At 55.1% G+C, this 5,942-nt stretch overlaps 1 long non-coding RNA gene across 1 annotated transcript; it reads right to left on the minus strand.

Moving 5' to 3' along the window:
- Positions 1-374: 374 nt before the first annotated feature.
- Positions 375-3,831, minus strand: LOC123621695. The gene is made up of 3 exons (XR_006729223.1): positions 2,011-3,831; positions 1,222-1,431; positions 375-979 (listed from the first exon to the last, which is right to left on the minus strand). It is a non-coding gene; the product is annotated as an uncharacterized LOC123621695 (long non-coding RNA).
- Between the last annotated feature and the right edge of the window lie 2,111 nt (positions 3,832-5,942).

The raw sequence follows: 5,942 nt of genomic DNA on the forward strand, positions 1-5,942 counted from the left end.
CCTTCTGAGGGGCTCTGAGGTGCCCTGACCCGGAGGACAGCGAGGATGGCCTGCAGGTCTCCTGACCGCGTGAAAGAATGAGGGAAACCTTGCATCTGCCTCTGGCTTCCAGCCCTGCCTCACGTGCCCCCCTGGGCCTCATGCCCCCTCAGGCCCCTCCCCCCCAGCCGTGCCCCCAACCCCCAGCCTCGCCCTGCCACTGGCCGTGCCCTCCCGGCCCTGCCTCCATCTGCGCTGTCAGGTGGACCCGGTGATGCTGCCCGTGAGCCCGGGGTGGGTCTCGTGAGGGCACTTGGGGGCGTCTGGCCGCTGCACATGGCAGGTGATGAAGAAGTAAGAACTGTCGTCACACCGCCTGCCACAAGGAAGAAGTTTTGTATTTCATCAGCTCCCTTTTTTATAAATTTGGTGAAATATACATAAAATTTACCATTTTCACCATTTTTAAGTATGCAGCATTAAGTACGCCCACAGAGTTGTGCAGCCACCAGCACCGTCCTCCCCAGAACTGCGCTTCCCGAGTTGAACTCTGACTCCCAGCCCCTGGCGCCCCGTCTGCGGGAGACCCGGCAGAGCCGATGGGGCAAGTTTCCGTCCAGAGATCCCGACGTTTCAGTCCCGACGGAGGCGCAGATGGCCCTGTCCCCTGGGCAGCCAGCCAGGAGGAGCTCCTCGCGTGGGGGAGGGTCAGGGTCAGGGTCAGGGTCGGCCTCCCTGCTCTGTGCAGGCGATGTGCACCTGGTGGGGCTGCCCCGTGGCGGGAAGGTGGTCCACTCCACTCAGCTCTGACTCCGGCATCAGCCAAGCACCCTCACCAAGACCCCCAGAGTGAGGCTTGAGCAGAGTTCCCCGAGTGGCCCAGTTGAGGGACACGTACACTCTCCATCACAGGGGCTCTGACCTGGCCCGGCTGTCCCACCTGCTTGGGTCTGAGGGTTGGGGGGTGTCCTCTTCACAGCACACCCCACAAGGCTGGCACCTGTGTGACGATAAGTCACATCAGCAAAAATGCATCTCGTATTTGTCAAAACCTGTCCTCTGGGTCCCTTGGGGTGAAGGTGGGACATGGGGCACCGTGGGGGTGAGTCCTCCCCTCCCTGGAGCAGCTCTCGCATTCAGAATGAGCTGGCAAAGGGACCCCTGGGAAGTAGGCAGGGCCCCAACCTCTGGGGTCTTGACAGGGTGGTTTCGGGCCAGCAGCAGGTCAGCACGTGAGCCCACCTCGTCCCCAGGAGGCTCCAGTTGCCAAGCCCCACCCAGTGGGGGTCAGGTGTCATGACGCGAGGCCCGAGCTTCTGGGGTCCCGGACGTCTGCGCTCACTCGTGCTGAGGGTCCAGGCAGCACGGTCCCTGCCAGGCGGCCACAGGCCAGCAGATGCCACACGGACAGTCCACGTCACCAAGGGTGCTCTTGGACTCTGACAGCATCATCTTAGAAATGTACAGAAATGCACACGTAAGACCAGCTGTGGGTTCTGGAGTGTAAGCAGGAGAGCAAAGGAGGAGACCCGCCCATCCCAGCTGTGTTTGCTGCGAACCGACGTCCCCGGACCTCACGGATCCCAACGGCAGCCCCTCCTCATGGCTCCTGGGGGTGGTCCCGTGCTCTGGCCCTGGGGCACCAGCCGGGCTCTGGGCCGGGGTCTCCGCCTCTCTGCGGGCAGGAGGCCAGCGCAGGCTCCTCCGCACAGTGGCGGGAAGCTTCCGGCAGCTGCAGTGCACGGCTGCAGGGCTCTGCTTGGTCACACATGCTAACGTCCCCTTGGGATGTGACACAGAGGTTGGGGGGGCCGCCACAGCCTCCGTTACCAAGGAGACCTGGCCCATCCTCTGTCTACTGTCACTGGAGAATCAAAGCAGGGCCAGTGCCAAGTGGGCACCACGTCCGTGGAGACCTCGCCGTCTGAGAAGCCTCCTGCACCCCCGGGTTTCCTAGGGCAGCTCCCCACTGCCCTGTGTCCTGCCCCCGGCCTGCAGGCCTTGTTCCCACCCGGCCCCTCTGCCTGGCACCCTGGACTCCTGCTCAGCCGCGTCCTGAAGTCCATCTCGAGGCTGAGCCTGAGCCTGCTGTCAGGGTGGCTCTTCCTGCTTGTCCTTCCTGTGCAGTCTGTGGGTGTCATTGGTGCCATCAGTGCAGCGGGGTGTGTGACCTGGGAAGAAGGACCAAAACCCCCGCCAGTCCCAGGGCACACGGAGTCGGTGTCTGCAGCAGACACCCGGTCCCCAGGGGAGGCTGGAGGAACCAGACTCCTCCCAGGGGACAACATTGGTGGCAGGTGACGGGCACAGCAAGGCCCAGCGCTTGGCAAGCCCCACCCAGGCCACAGCGCAACCTGGACAACGTCTTAGTGCCCCTGTCCAGGGTGGACGTGTAGGGAAGGACCTTGGCACGGAAGGCCACAGCAGGGAGGGATGAACAGGGGCTCGGAGGAGACGGACGCTGTGCAGGAAACAGAAGGAAACTTCAAGACCCATCACCTTGGCCGAGAGGAGGTGTCACGTCCACAAAACAGGAGCAAGATGCGAAAAACGAACCAAGAATAAAGAGGAGCTCTTAGAATTTAAAAACGGGATTAATCAAAAAGAAAGTGGTAATGCTTAGGAGGAGAAAATGAAAAAGTAGGCAAAGGTGAGAAACTGGAAGTTTGGTCAAGGTGACACTCACCTACGGGAGTTCTGGATGCCAACAGTGAGAGAGGACTCGGTGCCAGAATCTAGGACACGTGTCTCATCCTGGATGGGCCATGAATTCCCCACACTTCGTGGAAACGCACACGTGTCCTCACCCTGAAACTTTAGGGAAAGAAGAATGTTCCAGAAGCTCCGTGACGAGAGGAAGGACGGGAGGTCCGGGTGGGGGTGAGCAGGCAGCGGGGCCGAGCCGGACGTCGGATCGTAGCTCTGCGCCGGCCGTGCTGTCTGCTCCGTTTGTGACGCGCTGAGCTGGGGACTTGCAGTCTGCACACGTGTCCACGTGAACGTGAGACTTCAGCGGCAACGCCGAAAGCACAGACGTCACAGAGGAACCTCCGAAATTCTGCGTGAAAATGTTCTCTACCTGCCAACCTCTATCAAGCCAAACCGCAGTCAGGTGTGCGGCCGCGCACAGACGTTTCCAGGTTTGCAAAGACTCCGACGCTGCTGCCCGCCCACTTTCTCGGGACGCTGTGGGAGGAGGCGTGTCCGGAGGGACGCGAGGGAACCAGGAGGGGACACAGGCGGAGGCGGCGGGGACCCAAGGCGGCTCTGACACCACAGCTCGGAGCAAAAGGTTGGGCCCCGCGGGGAGGCCCCAGGAAATCAGCAGAGTTGCCCATTTCTGATGCTTGTGCCGTTCGGGGAAATACGCCAGGATTCATTGAGAGCAGCGCACGTTCGGAATGGAGCCATGAAACGTCAGGAAACCAATGAGAAACAACAGGAAAACGCGGCCGTGCCCCACTGCTGGGTGTGAACCTTGCTCACGTTTCCTCAGACGTGCGCACACTCCCTGCACTGTGGGAGCCGAGGCGCGGGGTTCACTGGAGGCGCCTGAGCTGTGATCGTGCAGCTGCTCTCCAGCCCGGGCGACAGAGCACGGCTGTCTCCCTAAATAAACACGAGTTTCTTGCAAACAGTGTGAGGTAGCTGCTTTTGGAGGATGTGGTGGGGGTAGGGCTGGCGCGCGAGGAAGCCGGACGCTGGACCAGAGAAGCCAGCGCCAAGGTGGCACCTCTGTGGCCAGCGGATGAGCACGTAGAAGTAGGAAGTAACTCTCAGAAGAAATGATTAAAAACTGAGAAATCAGGCCAGGCGCGGTGGCTCACGCCTGTAATCCTAGCACTCTGGGAGGCCGAGGTGGGTGGATTGCTCGAGGTCAGGAGTTCAAGACCAGCCTCAGTAAGAGCGAGACCCCGTCTCTACTAAAAATAGAAAGAAATTATCTGGCCAACTAAAATATATATATAGAAAAAATTAGCCGGGCATGGTGGCGCATGCCTGTGGTCCCAGCTACTCGGGAGGCTGAGGCAGTAGGCTCGCTTAAGCCCAGGAGTTTGAGGTTGCTGTGAGCTAGGCTAACGCCACGGTACTCACTCTAGCCTGGGCAACACAGCGAGACTCTGTCTCAAAAAAAAAAAAAAAAAAAAAAGAAATCACTGCCTGTGTGAGATGAGACTCAGGGCTAGGAGAACCGTTCTCGTAAGCCTTTTGGTATTATTGAGTTTTTAAAAAATTACATGCCTGTTTACTTTGGCAAAACAAAAATTATGTGAAAAACATGCTCACTCACCAAAACTCACTCAAGAAGAAATAACTAAGCTGAATAATCCTGTGCTTATTAAAGAAATTAAATTCATAGTTTAGAGCTTTCTAGAAAGAAAAGTCCAGGCCCAGATAGTTTCACTGGTGAATGTAACAAAAATTTCAAGAAGAAATAACACCAATTCCACATAGTGTCTTCCAGAAAAACACAAGAGCAGAAAGCGCTTCCCAGCTCATGCCAAGAGACCAGAGTTACCTGATACCAAACCGGGAAAAGACAGTGGAAGAAGAAACAGTGTCTCATGAACATGAACACCCCTCAACAGAGTGTTAGTGGATGGGGCACAGCAGTAGACACGGGGACAGCACAGCGTGAGCGAGTGGGGCTTCCTCAGGAGACCAAGTGCGGTTCAATATTCCAAAAGCCATCAGTGTGATTCATAATATTAACATGCCAAAGAGAATTGTCATCTTGTCATCTCAATAGATGTAGAAAAAGCATTTGAAAACATTGAACATCCATTCATGACTTTTAAAAACCAATTTCAGCAATCTAGGAATAGCAGGGAACGTCCTCGTCCAGATAGGGAATGTGCACAGAGCCCACAGCTAACAACAGATGTGTAACGAGACTTTCCCACCAAGATGGCGTCCTCTTGCGCCTCTGCCGTTCAGCCTCAGTCAGGGTAAGGAAGCAAGGAAACAAGCGTGTGATTGGAAAGAAAGAAATAGAATTGTCTGTGTACAAAATCCTAAGAAATCCTTGAAGAAGCTTATAGAACAAGTAAGTGAGCTTAGCAAGGTCACAGGATACAAATCAGTATGTGAAAATCAATTATATTTCTGTATACGAGCAGTGAACAATTGGAATTCAAAATTGTTTTAAAGTACCATTAACAATAGCATAAAAAACATGAAACACTTAGCTATAAGTCTAACAACATATTGCGGGATTCATCTATATGCTGAAGATTAGAAAACACTGATAAAAGAAATCAAAAATGAGGCTGGGCACCGTGGCTCACACCTGTAATCCTAGCACTCTGGGAGGCCGAGGCCGAAGGATCTCTCGAGGGCAGGAGTTCGAGACCAGCCTGAGCAAGAGCGAAACCCTGTCTCTACTAAAAAAAATAGAAATAAATGATCTGGACAGCTAAAAATATATATAGAAAAAAAGTCAGCCAGGCATGGTGGTGCATGCCTGTAGTCCCAGCTACTCGGGAGGCTGAGGCAGAAGGATCGCTTGAGCCCAGGAGTTTGAGGTTGCTGTGAGCTTGATGCCAGGGCACCCTAGCCCAGGGAATAGAGCGAGACTGTCTCAAAAAAAAAAAAAAAAAGAAAAAAAGAAATCAAAAATGACCAATGAATGGAGAGACATGAGACATACTGTGACTGTGGACAGGAAGACTTGTTCTTACCGATCCTTACTATCTTGAGACAGCGTCTCGCTGGGCTCAGACAGCCGCCACCTCCGCCTCCGAGCAGCTGGGACGACAGGTGCTGCGCTCTGCCGGGCAGGAAGATGCAGGATCGCTGAGATGTCCCTTCTCCCACAGCCGATCTCCAGAGTGAATGAAATCCCAGTCGAAACCCCGTTTTTTGTAAATATGAGCAAGTCGATGCTGATATTTTTATGGAAAGGCAAAGGCACCAGTTTGAAAAAACAGTTGGAGGCTCGCGTGGCTTGACTTCAGAGGTAG

This window comes from Lemur catta, chromosome 16 (genome assembly GCF_020740605.2).
Source record: "Lemur catta isolate mLemCat1 chromosome 16, mLemCat1.pri, whole genome shotgun sequence".
In the NCBI taxonomy this organism is placed as follows: domain Eukaryota; kingdom Metazoa; phylum Chordata; class Mammalia; order Primates; family Lemuridae; genus Lemur; species Lemur catta.